We start from the raw sequence: 15,185 nt of genomic DNA, 5'->3' as shown, positions 1-15,185 counted from the left end.
AAGCGATCAATAGGTATGGAGAGAAAGCAGGAATCGGGTACGGAAGTTGCATGATCAGCCATGATCATATTGAATGATGGTGCCGGCTCGAAGGGTCGAATGGCCGACTCCTGCACCTATTTTCTATGTTTCTATGTTCCGCAAAGCAGTCACCCAATGTGCGTCTGTGTCCCAATGTAGACCAGCGAATACAGTTTACTGAATTGCAACAAGTACAAGTAAATCTCTTGTACATCATTTTGCATTAACATTAATTATCCATTCTGGTTGACTATAAGCACTTGCATACTTCACAATTGATATATTATTCACCTCCCAAAATAAGTGCCATTTTGGATTTTCAACTGACCATCACTGACCCAAAATTTGCTTCAAACAGTCACATAAGCACATTTTAACGCCCAGAACCCCAACTTACAAAGTCAGTCCACTGGCTCTCTGGCGCAGTTCACAGACACACTGTATCCCATCCAACCCCCACCAACCCTTTCACTGAGAAACTCTCTTCTCCCCTTCTAATGCAGTTAAATGCAAGTTAAGTGCAGTTGGCCAAAGTGTCAATCCTAGCTTCTCATCATCTATTGCCCCCAAAGCACAGTTAAAAGCTTCCGCCAGTTTCTTGCCATCCGCTTGTACTTTTTAGTGCACACATTTCCCCCTGTCATGGACAGGAGTAAAAACATTTGAAAATAATGTTTGAGCGGAACACCACGTTGGCGATTTGGTCCACAGCCTTGGTGTCAGCATGCTTTTCTCATCCACCAGGTTCCCGAAATATCGACTTGTCTGTTCTCGCCATCTGATCCATCTGATCTGATGATTATTATCAGCATTTTTCGTTATTGTTGCAATTTGCAGTATGTGCGATGGTTTTCTTTTTGTAATTCTGAACGTGTTACAGAAAATGGTATGTTTTAAAGGTGCAAAATATGAAAGCTTGCGAAATGTGCGGAGTCGAAAGGTTGAAATGAGTGAAGTAGAGGAGGAGAATGAAGAAGTGGACTTTGTGCCACGACTTGTGTTGAAAGCAGGAGTAAATGTGAAAGTTTTGCAGAAAGTGATATGTTTTAAAAGTGTAAAATATGGAACGCTTCACGAATTTGCGTGTCATCCTTGCGCAGGGGCCATGCTAATCTTCTCTGTATCGTTCCAATTTTAGTATATGTACTGCCGAAGCGAGCACGAATGCAAAGTTAAGATGGAGTGTTATATAAAGCGCCGATAATCTCAACACCTTCAGGTCATGGTCTCGTATTATTTCTCATCTTTCGACTTAAAATTCGTCAACAATATCATAGACGAGACGCAGCTCATCTGAAATTAAAAATGTCTCCTTTCATCACTTATCATTTCTTAACAGAAATATTTAAAGCAAAATACACCGAAATGTAAATGAGGGCGGTGGGCGGGGTTTAACCGCGGCAATTCACACTCCCCTTGTCGAGCACTCAGGGGCAGTGCCTGCCTTTCCACACACATCGCTCTTGGCCTGGGCACTTCTCCCCTCCCCCTCAGCGCTGCTACCTCCTTCTGCCATTGGCGCTGTGCCTTCAGCTCTCTGGGGCTGAAGCTGTGCAACACTGTTCGTAAACCTCCACCTTTCTCTTCCATGAAGGCTTCCTTACAATTTACCTCTTTAACCATACTTTTGGCCACCTGTGCTAATATCTCCTTATGTCAAATCTTGTCTGATTGCTTTCCTCTGAAGCAGGACGTTTTACTCTGCTAACGGCGCTATATCAATGCAAGTTGTTGCCTTCTACATTGTCAGGATCATTGAAATTAATGTTACTAATACTCCATATGGTATGCTGCCTCCCTGGTGCCAATGTAAGGGACAACACTCAGAGGGTGCACAACATTCTACAGGAGGGAGGGGAAGATCCAGATGTTGTGGTCAATGTCACAACCAATGACATAGGGAGGAGGAAGGTTGAGGTCATGCAGTCAGAGTTTAAGGAGCATTAAAGCGGCAGGCGACCGGACGCCCGGGGTCACACTTACAAACTGAACGGAGGTGCACGCAAATGGCATGTTGGCCTTCATAGCGAGAGGATATGAGTATAGGAGCAGCGAGGTCTTACTGCAGTTGCACAGTGCCTTGTTGAGGCCGCACATTGAATATTGTGTTCAGTTTTGCCTCCTAATCTGAGGAAGGACATTCTTGCTATTGAGGGAGTGCAGCCAAGGTTCACCAGACTGATTCCTGGGATGGCAGGACTGACATATGAAGAAAGACTGGATCGACTAGGCTTATATTCACTGGAATGTAGAAGAATGAGAGGGGATTATAGAGAAACATGTAGAATTCTGATGGGATTGGACAGGTTAGATACAGGAAGAATGTTCCCGATGTTGGGGTTGTCCAGAACCAGGGGTCACATTCTAAGGATAAGGGGTAAGCCATTTAGGACCGAGATGAGGAGAAACGTCTTCACTCAGAGAATTGTGAACCTGTGAAATTCTCTACCACAGAAAGATGTTGAGGCCAGTTCGTTAGATTTATTCAAAAGGGAGTTAAATGTGGCCCTTACGGTTAAAGCGATCAATAGGTATGGAGAGAAAGCAGGAATCGGGTACGGAAGTTGCATGATCAGCCATGATCATATTGAATGATGGTGCCGGCTCGAAGGGTCGAATGGCCGACTCCTGCACCTATTTTCTATGTTTCTATGTTCCGCAAAGCAGTCACCCAATGTGCGTCTGTGTCCCAATGTAAACCAGCGAATACAGTTTACTGAATTGCAACAAGTACAAGTAAATCTCTTGTACATCATTTTGCATTAACATTAATTATCCATTCTGGTTAACTATAAGCACTTGCATACTTCACAATTGATATATTATTCACCTCCCAAAATAAGTGCCATTTTGGATTTTCAACTGACCATCACTGACCCAAAATTTACTTCAAACAGTCACATAAGCACATTTTAACGCCCAGAACCCCAACTTACAAAGTCAGTCCACTGGCTCTCTGGCGCAGTTCACAGACACACTGTATCCCATCCAACCCCCACCAACCCTTTCACTGAGAAACTCTCTTCTCCCCTTCTAATGCAGTTAAATGCAAGTTAAGTGCAGTTGGCCAAAGTGTCAATCCTAGCTTCTCATCATCTATTGCCCCCAAAGCACAGTTAAAAGCTTCCGCCAGTTTCTTGCCATCCGCTTGTACTTTTTAGTGCACACATTTCCCCCTGTCATGGACAGGAGTAAAAACATTTGAAAATAATGTTTGAGCGGAACACCACGTTGGCGATTTGGTCCACAGCCTTGGTGTCAGCATGCTTTTCTCATCCACCAGGTTCCCGAAATATCGACTTGTCTGTTCTCGCCATCTGATCCATCTGATCTGATGATTATTATCAGCATTTTTCGTTATTGTTGCAATTTGCAGTATGTGCGATGGTTTTCTTTTTGTAATTCTGAACGTGTTACAGAAAATGGTATGTTTTAAAGGTGCAAAATATGAAAGCTTGCGAAATGCGCGGAGTCGAAAGGTTGAAATGAGTGAAGTAGAGGAGGGGAATGAAGAAGTGGACTTTGTGCCACGACTTGTGTTGAAAGCAGGAGTAAATGTGAAAGTTTTGCAGAAAGTGATATGTTTTAAAAGTGTAAAATATGGAACGCTTCACGAATTTGCGTGTCATCCTTGCGCAGGGGCCATGCTAATCTTCTCTGTATCGTTCCAATTTTAGTATATGTGCTGCCGAAGCGAGCACGAGTGCAAAGTTAAGATGGAGTGTTATATAAAGCGCCGATAATCTCAACACCTTCAGGTCATGGTCTCGTATTATTTCTCATCTTTCGACTTAAAATTCGCCAACAATATCATAGACGAGACGCAGCTCATCTGAAATTAAAAATGTCTCCTTTCATCACTTATCATTTCTTAACAGAAATATTTAAAGCAAAATACACCGAAATGTAAATGAGGGCGGTGGGCGGGGTTTAACCGCGGCAATTCACACTCCCCTTGTCGAGCACTCAGGGGCAGTGCCTGCCTTTCCACACACATCGCTCTTGGCCTGGGCACTTCTCCCCTCCCCCTCAGCGCTCCTGCCCAATTCTCCCCTCCCCCTCAGCGCTGCTACCTCCTTCTGCCATTGGCGCTGTGCCTTCAGCTCTCTGGGGCTGAAGCTGTGCAACACTGTTCGTAAACCTCCACCTTTCTCTTCCATGAAGGCTTCCTTACAATTTACCTCTTTAACCATACTTTTGGCCACCTGTGCTAATATCTCCTTATTTCAAATCTTGTCTGATTGCTTTCCTCTGAAGCAGGACGTTTTACTCTGCTAACGGCGCTATATCAATGCAAGTTGTTGCCTTCTACATTGTCAGGATCATTGAAATTAATGTTACTAATACTCCATATGGTATGTTGCCTCCCTGGTGCCAATGTAAGGGACAACACTCAGAGGGTGCACAACATTCTACAGGAGGGAGGGGAAGATCCAGATGTTGTGGTCAATGTCACAACCAATGACATAGGGAGGAGGAAGGTTGAGGTCATGCAGTCAGAGTTTAAGGAGCATTAAAGCGGCAGGCGACCGGACGCCCGGGGTCACACTTACAAACTGAACGGAGGTGCACGCAAATGGCATGTTGGCCTTCATAGCGAGAGGATATGAGTATAGGAGCAGCGAGGTCTTACTGCAGTTGCACAGTGCCTTGTTGAGGCCGCACATTGAATATTGTGTACAGTTTTGCCTCCTAATCTGAGGAAGGACATTCTTGCTATTGAGGGAGTGCAGCCAAGGTTCACCAGACTGATTCCTGGGATGGCAGGACTGACATATGAAGAAAGACTGGATCGACTAGGCTTATATTCACTGGAATGTAGAAGAATGAGAGGGGATTATAGAGAAACATGTAGAATTCTGATGGGATTGGACAGGTTAGATACAGGAAGAATGTTCCCGATGTTGGGGTTGTCCAGAACCAGGGGTCACATTCTAAGGATAAGGGGTAAGCCATTTAGGACCGAGATGAGGAGAAACGTCTTCACTCAGAGAATTGTGAACCTGTGAAATTCTCTACCACAGAAAGATGTTGAGGCCAGTTCGTTAGATTTATTCAAAAGGGAGTTAAATGTGGCCCTTACGGTTAAAGCGATCAATAGGTATGGAGAGAAAGCTGGAATCGGGTACGGAAGTTGCATGATCAGCCATGATCATATTGAATGATGGTGCCGGCTCGAAGGGTCGAATGGCCGACTCCTGCACCTATTTTCTATGTTTCTATGTTCCGCAAAGCAGTCACCCAATGTGCGTCTGTGTCCCAATGTAGACCAGCGAATACAGTTTACTGAATTGCAACAAGTACAAGTAAATCTCTTGTACATCATTTTGCATTAACATTAATTATCCATTCTGGTTAACTATAAGCACTTGCATACTTCACAATTGATATATTATTCACCTCCCAAAATAAGTGCCATTTTGGATTTTCAACTGACCATCACTGACCCAAAATTTACTTCAAACAGTCACATAAGCACATTTTAACGCCCAGAACCCCAACTTACAAAGTCAGTCCACTGGCTCTCTGGCGCAGTTCACAGACACACTGTATCCCATCCAACCCCCACCAACCCTTTCACTGAGAAACTCTCTTCTCCCCTTCTAATGCAGTTAAATGCAAGTTAAGTGCAGTTGGCCAAAGTGTCAATCCTAGCTTCTCATCATCTATTGCCCCCAAAGCACAGTTAAAAGCTTCCGCCAGTTTCTTGCCATCCGCTTGTACTTTTTAGTGCACACATTTCCCCCTGTCATGGACAGGAGTAAAAACATTTGAAAATAATGTTTGAGCGGAACACCACGTTGGCGATTTGGTCCACAGCCTTGGTGTCAGCATGCTTTTCTCATCCACCAGGTTCCCGAAATATCGACTTGTCTGTTCTCGCCATCTGATCCATCTGATCTGATGATTATTATCAGCATTTTTCGTTATTGTTGCAATTTGCAGTATGTGCGATGGTTTTCTTTTTGTAATTCTGAACGTGTTACAGAAAATGGTATGTTTTAAAGGTGCAAAATATGAAAGCTTGCGAAATGCGCGGAGTCGAAAGGTTGAAATGAGTAAAGTAGAGGAGGGGAATGAAGAAGTGGACTTTGTGCCACGACTTGTGTTGAAAGCAGGAGTAAATGTGAAAGTTTTGCAGAAAGTGATATGTTTTAAAAGTGTAAAATATGGAACGCTTCACGAATTTGCGTGTCATCCTTGCGCAGGGGCCATGCTAATCTTCTCTGTATCGTTCCAATTTTAGTATATGTGCTGCCGAAGCGAGCACGAGTGCAAAGTTAAGATGGAGTGTTATATAAAGCGCCGATAATCTCAACACCTTCAGGTCATGGTCTCGTATTATTTCTCATCTTTCGACTTAAAATTCGCCAACAATATCATAGACGAGACGCAGCTCATCTGAAATTAAAAATGTCTCCTTTCATCACTTATCATTTCTTAACAGAAATATTTAAAGCAAAATACACCGAAATGTAAATGAGGGCGGTGGGCGGGGTTTAACCGCGGCAATTCACACTCCCCTTGTCGAGCACTCAGGGGCAGTGCCTGCCTTTCCACACACATCGCTCTTGGCCTGGGCACTTCTCCCCTCCCCCTCAGCGCTCCTGCCCAATTCTCCCCTCCCCCTCAGCGCTGCTACCTCCTTCTGCCATTGGCGCTGTGCCTTCAGCTCTCTGGGGCTGAAGCTGTGCAACACTGTTCGTAAACCTCCACCTTTCTCTTCCATGAAGGCTTCCTTACAATTTACCTCTTTAACCATACTTTTGGCCACCTGTGCTAATATCTCCTTATTTCAAATCTTGTCTGATTGCTTTCCTCTGAAGCAGGACGTTTTACTCTGCTAACGGCGCTATATCAATGCAAGTTGTTGCCTTCTACATTGTCAGGATCATTGAAATTAATGTTACTAATACTCCATATGGTATGTTGCCTCCCTGGTGCCAATGTAAGGGACAACACTCAGAGGGTGCACAACATTCTACAGGAGGGAGGGGAAGATCCAGATGTTGTGGTCAATGTCACAACCAATGACATAGGGAGGAGGAAGGTTGAGGTCATGCAGTCAGAGTTTAAGGAGCATTAAAGCGGCAGGCGACCGGACGCCCGGGGTCACACTTACAAACTGAACGGAGGTGCACGCAAATGGCATGTTGGCCTTCATAGCGAGAGGATATGAGTATAGGAGCAGCGAGGTCTTACTGCAGTTGCACAGTGCCTTGTTGAGGCCGCACATTGAATATTGTGTACAGTTTTGCCTCCTAATCTGAGGAAGGACATTCTTGCTATTGAGGGAGTGCAGCCAAGGTTCACCAGACTGATTCCTGGGATGGCAGGACTGACATATGAAGAAAGACTGGATCGACTAGGCTTATATTCACTGGAATGTAGAAGAATGAGAGGGGATTATAGAGAAACATGTAGAATTCTGATGGGATTGGACAGGTTAGATACAGGAAGAATGTTCCCGATGTTGGGGTTGTCCAGAACCAGGGGTCACATTCTAAGGATAAGGGGTAAGCCATTTAGGACCGAGATGAGGAGAAACGTCTTCACTCAGAGAATTGTGAACCTGTGAAATTCTCTACCACAGAAAGATGTTGAGGCCAGTTCGTTAGATTTATTCAAAAGGGAGTTAAATGTGGCCCTTACGGTTAAAGCGATCAATAGGTATGGAGAGAAAGCTGGAATCGGGTACGGAAGTTGCATGATCAGCCATGATCATATTGAATAATGGTGCCGGCTCGAAGGGTCGAATGGCCGACTCCTGCACCTATTTTCTATGTTTCTATGTTCCGCAAAGCAGTCACCCAATGTGCGTCTGTGTCCCAATGTAGACCAGCGAATACAGTTTACTGAATTGCAACAAGTACAAGTAAATCTCTTGTACATCATTTTGCATTAACATTAATTATCCATTCTGGTTAACTATAAGCACTTGCATACTTCACAATTGATATATTATTCACCTCCCAAAATAAGTGCCATTTTGGATTTTCAACTGACCATCACTGACCCAAAATTTACTTCAAACAGTCACATAAGCACATTTTAACGCCCAGAACCCCAACTTACAAAGTCAGTCCACTGGCTCTCTGGCGCAGTTCACAGACACACTGTATCCCATCCAACCCCCACCAACCCTTTCACTGAGAAACTCTCTTCTCCCCTTCTAATGCAGTTAAATGCAAGTTAAGTGCAGTTGGCCAAAGTGTCAATCCTAGCTTCTCATCATCTATTGCCCCCAAAGCACAGTTAAAAGCTTCCGCCAGTTTCTTGCCATCCGCTTGTACTTTTTAGTGCACACATTTCCCCCTGTCATGGACAGGAGTAAAAACATTTGAAAATAATGTTTGAGCGGAACACCACGTTGGCGATTTGGTCCACAGCCTTGGTGTCAGCATGCTTTTCTCATCCACCAGGTTCCCGAAATATCGACTTGTCTGTTCTCGCCATCTGATCCATCTGATCTGATGATTATTATCAGCATTTTTCGTTATTGTTGCAATTTGCAGTATGTGCGATGGTTTTCTTTTTGTAATTCTGAACGTGTTACAGAAAATGGTATGTTTTAAAGGTGCAAAATATGAAAGCTTGCGAAATGCGCGGAGTCGAAAGGTTGAAATGAGTGAAGTAGAGGAGGGGAATGAAGAAGTGGACTTTGTGCCACGACTTGTGTTGAAAGCAGGAGTAAATGTGAAAGTTTTGCAGAAAGTGATATGTTTTAAAAGTGTAAAATATGGAACGCTTCACGAATTTGCGTGTCATCCTTGCGCAGGGGCCATGCTAATCTTCTCTGTATCGTTCCAATTTTAGTATATGTGCTGCCGAAGCGAGCACGAATGCAAAGTTAAGATGGAGTGTTATATAAAGCGCCGATAATCTCAACACCTTCAGGTCATGGTCTCGTATTATTTCTCATCTTTCGACTTAAAATTCGCCAACAATATCATAGACGAGACGCAGCTCATCTGAAATTAAAAATGTCTCCTTTCATCACTTATCATTTCTTAACAGAAATATTTAAAGCAAAATACACCGAAATGTAAATGAGGGCGGTGGGCGGGGTTTAACCGCGGCATTCACACTCCCCTTGTCGAGCACTCAGGGGCAGTGCCTGCCTTTCCACACACATCGCTCTTGGCCTGGGCACTTCTCCCCTCCCCCTCAGCGCTCCTGCCCCCTTCTCCCCTCCCCCTCAGCGCTCCTGCCCACTTCTCCCCTCCCCCTCAGCGCTGCTACCTCCTTCTGCCATTTTCGCTGTGCCTTCAGCTCTCTGGGGCTGAAGCTGTGCAACACTGTTCGTAAACCTCCACCTTTCTCTTCCATGAAGGCTTCCTTACAATTTACCTCTTTAACCATACTTTTGGCCACCTGTGCTAATATCTCCTTATGTCAAATCTTGTCTGATTGCTTTCCTCTGAAGCAGGACGTTTTACTCTGCTAACGGCGCTATATCAATGCAAGTTGTTGCCTTCTACATTGTCAGGATCATTGAAATTAATGTTACTAATACTCCATATGGTATGCTGCCTCCCTGGTGCCAATGTAAGGGACAACACTCAGAGGGTGCACAACATTCTACAGGAGGGAGGGGAAGATCCAGATGTTGTGGTCAATGTCACAACCAATGACATAGGGAGGAGGAAGGTTGAGGTCATGCAGTCAGAGTTTAAGGAGCATTAAAGCGGCAGGCGACCGGACGCCCGGGGTCACACTTACAAACTGAACGGAGGTGCACGCAAATGGCATGTTGGCCTTCATAGCGACAGGATATGAGTATAGGAGCAGCGAGGTCTTACTGCAGTTGCACAGTGCCTTGGTGAGGCCGCACATTGAATATTGTGTACAGTTTTGCCTCCTAATCTGAGGAAGGACATTCTTGCTATTGAGGGAGTGCAGCCAAGGTTCACCAGACTGATTCCTGGGATGGCAGGACTGACATATGAAGAAAGACTGGATCGACTCGGCTTATATTCACTGGAATGTAGAAGAATGAGAGGGGATTACAGAGAAACATGTAGAATCCTGATGGGATTGGACAGGTTAGATACAGGAAGAATGTTCCCGATGTTGGGGTTGTCCAGAACCAGGGGTCACATTCTAAGGATAAGGGGTAAGCCATTTAGGACCGAGATGAGGAGAAACGTCTTCACTCAGAGAATTGTGAACCTGTGAAATTCTCTACCACAGAAAGATGTTGAGGCCAGTTCGTTAGATTTATTCAAAAGGGAGTTAAATGTGGCCCTTACGGTTAAAGCGATCAATAGGTATGGAGAGAAAGCAGGAATCGGGTACGGAAGTTGCATGATCAGCCATGATCATATTGAATGATGGTGCCGGCTCGAAGGGTCGAATGGCCGACTCCTGCACCTATTTTCTATGTTTCTATGTTCCGCAAAGCAGTCACCCAATGTGCGTCTGTGTCCCAATGTAGACCAGCGAATACAGTTTACTGAATTGCAACAAGTACAAGTAAATCTCTTGTACATCATTTTGCATTAACATTAATTATCCATTCTGGTTAACTATAAGCACTTGCATACTTCACAATTGATATATTATTCACCTCCCAAAATAAGTGCCATTTTGGATTTTCAACTGACCATCACTGACCCAAAATTTACTTCAAACAGTCACATAAGCACATTTTAACGCCCAGAACCCCAACTTACAAAGTCAGTCCACTGGCTCTCTGGCGCAGTTCACAGACACACTGTATCCCATCCAACCCCCACCAACCCTTTCACTGAGAAACTCTCTTCTCCCCTTCTAATGCAGTTAAATGCAAGTTAAGTGCAGTTGGCCAAAGTGTCAATCCTAGCTTCTCATCATCTATTGCCCCCAAAGCACAGTTAAAAGCTTCCGCCAGTTTCTTGCCATCCGCTTGTACTTTTTAGTGCACACATTTCCCCCTGTCATGGACAGGAGTAAAAACATTTGAAAATAATGTTTGAGCGGAACACCACGTTGGCGATTTGGTCCACAGCCTTGGTGTCAGCATGCTTTTCTCATCCACCAGGTTCCCGAAATATCGACTTGTCTGTTCTCGCCATCTGATCCATCTGATCTGATGATTATTATCAGCATTTTTCGTTATTGTTGCAATTTGCAGTATGTGCGATGGTTTTCTTTTTGTAATTCTGAACGTGTTACAGAAAATGGTATGTTTTAAAGGTGCAAAATATGAAAGCTTGCGAAATGCGCGGAGTCGAAAGGTTGAAATGAGTGAAGTAGAGGAGGGGAATGAAGAAGTGGACTTTGTGCCACGACTTGTGTTGAAAGCAGGAGTAAATGTGAAAGTTTTGCAGAAAGTGATATGTTTTAAAAGTGTAAAATATGGAACGCTTCACGAATTTGCGTGTCATCCTTGCGCAGGGGCCATGCTAATCTTCTCTGTATCGTTCCAATTTTAGTATATGTGCTGCCGAAGCGAGCACGAGTGCAAAGTTAAGATGGAGTGTTATATAAAGCGCCGATAATCTCAACACCTTCAGGTCATGGTCTCGTATTATTTCTCATCTTTCGACTTAAAATTCGCCAACAATATCATAGACGAGACGCAGCTCATCTGAAATTAAAAATGTCTCCTTTCATCACTTATCATTTCTTAACAGAAATATTTAAAGCAAAATACACCGAAATGTAAATGAGGGCGGTGGGCGGGGTTTAACCGCGGCAATTCACACTCCCCTTGTCGAGCACTCAGGGGCAGTGCCTGCCTTTCCACACACATCGCTCTTGGCCTGGGCACTTCTCCCCTCCCCCTCAGCGCTCCTGCCCCCTTCTCCCCTCCCCCTCAGCGCTGCTACCTCCTTCTGCCATTGGCGCTGTGCCTTCAGCTCTCTGGGGCTGAAGCTGTGCAACACTGTTCGTAAACCTCCACCTTTCTCTTCCATGAAGGCTTCCTTACAATTTACCTCTTTAACCATACTTTTGGCCACCTGTGCTAATATCTCCTTATTTCAAATCTTGTCTGATTGCTTTCCTCTGAAGCAGGACGTTTTACTCTGCTAACGGCGCTATATCAATGCAAGTTGTTGCCTTCTACATTGTCAGGATCATTGAAATTAATGTTACTAATACTCCATATGGTATGTTGCCTCCCTGGTGCCAATGTAAGGGACAACACTCAGAGGGTGCACAACATTCTACAGGAGGGAGGGGAAGATCCAGATGTTGTGGTCAATGTCACAACCAATGACATAGGGAGGAGGAAGGTTGAGGTCATGCAGTCAGAGTTTAAGGAGCATTAAAGCGGCAGGCGACCGGACGCCCGGGGTCACACTTACAAACTGAACGGAGGTGCACGCAAATGGCATGTTGGCCTTCATAGCGAGAGGATATGAGTATAGGAGCAGCGAGGTCTTACTGCAGTTGCACAGTGCCTTGTTGAGGCCGCACATTGAATATTGTGTACAGTTTTGCCTCCTAATCTGAGGAAGGACATTCTTGCTATTGAGGGAGTGCAGCCAAGGTTCACCAGACTGATTCCTGGGATGGCAGGATTGACATATGAAGAAAGACTGGATCGACTAGGCTTATATTCACTGGAATGTAGAAGAATGAGAGGGGATTATAGAGAAACATGTAGAATTCTGATGGGATTGGACAGGTTAGATACAGGAAGAATGTTCCCGATGTTGGGGTTGTCCAGAACCAGGGGTCACATTCTAAGGATAAGGGGTAAGCCATTTAGGACCGAGATGAGGAGAAACGTCTTCACTCAGAGAATTGTGAACCTGTGAAATTCTCTACCACAGAAAGATGTTGAGGCCAGTTCGTTAGATTTATTCAAAAGGGAGTTAAATGTGGCCCTTACGGTTAAAGCGATCAATAGGTATGGAGAGAAAGCTGGAATCGGGTACGGAAGTTGCATGATCAGCCATGATCATATTGAATGATGGTGCCGGCTCGAAGGGTCGAATGGCCGACTCCTGCACCTATTTTCTATGTTTCTATGTTCCGCAAAGCAGTCACCCAATGTGCGTCTGTGTCCCAATGTAGACCAGCGAATACAGTTTACTGAATTGCAACAAGTACAAGTAAATCTCTTGTACATCATTTTGCATTAACATTAATTATCCATTCTGGTTAACTATAAGCACTTGCATACTTCACAATTGATATATTATTCACCTCCCAAAATAAGTGCCATTTTGGATTTTCAACTGACCATCACTGACCCAAAATTTACTTCAAACAGTCACATAAGCACATTTTAACGCCCAGAACCCCAACTTACAAAGTCAGTCCACTGGCTCTCTGGCGCAGTTCACAGACACATTGTATCCCATCCAACCCCCACCAACCCTTTCACTGAGAAACTCTCTTCTCCCCTTCTAATGCAGTTAAATGCAAGTTAAGTGCAGTTGGCCAAAGTGTCAATCCTAGCTTCTCATCATCTATTGCCCCCAAAGCACAGTTAAAAGCTTCCGCCAGTTTCTTGCCATCCGCTTGTACTTTTTAGTGCACACATTTCCCCCTGTCATGGACAGGAGTAAAAACATTTGAAAATAATGTTTGAGCGGAACACCACGTTGGCGATTTGGTCCACAGCCTTGGTGTCAGCATGCTTTTCTCATCCACCAGGTTCCCGAAATATCGACTTGTCTGTTCTCGCCATCTGATCCATCTGATCTGATGATTATTATCAGCATTTTTCGTTATTGTTGCAATTTGCAGTATGTGCGATGGTTTTCTTTTTGTAATTCTGAACGTGTTACAGAAAATGGTATGTTTTAAAGGTGCAAAATATGAAAGCTTGCGAAATGTGCGGAGTCGAAAGGTTGAAATGAGTGAAGTAGAGGAGGAGAATGAAGAAGTGGACTTTGTGCCACGACTTGTGTTGAAAGCAGGAGTAAATGTGAAAGTTTTGCAGAAAGTGATATGTTTTAAAAGTGTAAAATATGGAACGCTTCACGAATTTGCGTGTCATCCTTGCGCAGGGGCCATGCTAATCTTCTCTGTATCGTTCCAATTTTAGTATATGTGCTGCCGAAGCGAGCACGAATGCAAAGTTAAGATGGAGTGTTATATAAAGCGCCGATAATCTCAACACCTTCAGGTCATGGTCTCGTATTATTTCTCATCTTTCGACTTAAAATTCGCCAACAATATCATAGACGAGACGCAGCTCATCTGAAATTAAAAATGTCTCCTTTCATCACTTATCATTTCTTAACAGAAATATTTAAAGCAAAATACACCGAAATGTAAATGAGGGCGGTGGGCGGGGTTTAACCGCGGCATTCACACTCCCCTTGTCGAGCACTCAGGGGCAGTGCCTGCCTTTCCACACACATCGCTCTTGGCCTGGGCACTTCTCCCCTCCCCCTCAGCGCTCCTGCCCCCTTCTCCCCTCCCCCTCAGCGCTCCTGCCCACTTCTCCCCTCCCCCTCAGCGCTGCTACCTCCTTCTGCCATTTTCGCTGTGCCTTCAGCTCTCTGGGGCTGAAGCTGTGCAACACTGTTCGTAAACCTCCACCTTTCTCTTCCATGAAGGCTTCCTTACAATTTACCTCTTTAACCATACTTTTGGCCACCTGTGCTAATATCTCCTTATGTCAAATCTTGTCTGATTGCTTTCCTCTGAAGCAGGACGTTTTACTCTGCTAACGGCGCTATATCAATGCAAGTTGTTGCCTTCTACATTGTCAGGATCATTGAAATTAATGTTACTAATACTCCATATGGTATGCTGCCTCCCTGGTGCCAATGTAAGGGACAACACTCAGAGGGTGCACAACATTCTACAGGAGGGAGGGGAAGATCCAGATGTTGTGGTCAATGTCACAACCAATGACATAGGGAGGAGGAAGGTTGAGGTCATGCAGTCAGAGTTTAAGGAGCATTAAAGCGGCAGGCGACCGGACGCCCGGGGTCACACTTACAAACTGAACGGAGGTGCACGCAAATGGCATGTTGGCCTTCATAGCGACAGGATATGAGTATAGGAGCAGCGAGGTCTTACTGCAGTTGCACAGTGCCTTGGTGAGGCCGCACATTGAATATTGTGTACAGTTTTGCCTCCTAATCTGAGGAAGGACATTCTTGCTATTGAGGGAGTGCAGCCAAGGTTCACCAGACTGATTCCTGGGATGGCAGGACTGACATATGAAGAAAGACTGGATCGACTCGGCTTATATTCACTGGAATGTAGAA

At 44.7% G+C, this 15,185-nt stretch overlaps 6 non-coding genes across 6 annotated transcripts; all 6 read right to left on the bottom strand.

The window, feature by feature from the left end:
- Positions 1–1,076: 1,076 nt before the first annotated feature.
- On the bottom strand, positions 1,077–1,183 carry LOC139270088 (U6 spliceosomal RNA). Its single transcript, XR_011594436.1, has one exon. It is a non-coding gene; the product is annotated as a U6 spliceosomal RNA (small nuclear RNA).
- A 2,432-nt stretch (positions 1,184–3,615) lies between these two features.
- On the bottom strand, positions 3,616–3,722 carry LOC139270065 (U6 spliceosomal RNA). The gene has a single exon (XR_011594414.1). It is a non-coding gene; the product is annotated as a U6 spliceosomal RNA (small nuclear RNA).
- Positions 3,723–6,185: 2,463 nt separating this feature from the next.
- On the bottom strand, positions 6,186–6,292 carry LOC139270064 (U6 spliceosomal RNA). Its single transcript, XR_011594413.1, has one exon. It is a non-coding gene; the product is annotated as a U6 spliceosomal RNA (small nuclear RNA).
- Positions 6,293–8,755: 2,463 nt separating this feature from the next.
- Positions 8,756–8,862, bottom strand: LOC139270080 (U6 spliceosomal RNA). The gene has a single exon (XR_011594429.1). It is a non-coding gene; the product is annotated as a U6 spliceosomal RNA (small nuclear RNA).
- A 2,493-nt stretch (positions 8,863–11,355) lies between these two features.
- Positions 11,356–11,462, bottom strand: LOC139270063 (U6 spliceosomal RNA). The gene has a single exon (XR_011594412.1). It is a non-coding gene; the product is annotated as a U6 spliceosomal RNA (small nuclear RNA).
- Positions 11,463–13,925: 2,463 nt separating this feature from the next.
- LOC139270079 (U6 spliceosomal RNA) lies at positions 13,926–14,032 on the bottom strand. Its single transcript, XR_011594428.1, has one exon. It is a non-coding gene; the product is annotated as a U6 spliceosomal RNA (small nuclear RNA).
- Positions 14,033–15,185: the final 1,153 nt, after the last annotated feature.

Source organism: Pristiophorus japonicus, chromosome 8 (genome assembly GCF_044704955.1).
Source record: "Pristiophorus japonicus isolate sPriJap1 chromosome 8, sPriJap1.hap1, whole genome shotgun sequence".
Taxonomy (NCBI): Eukaryota; Metazoa; Chordata; class Chondrichthyes; family Pristiophoridae; genus Pristiophorus; species Pristiophorus japonicus.
Note: the sequence above shows the minus strand (reverse complement) of the source record. Positions and strands in the feature narration are given on the sequence as shown.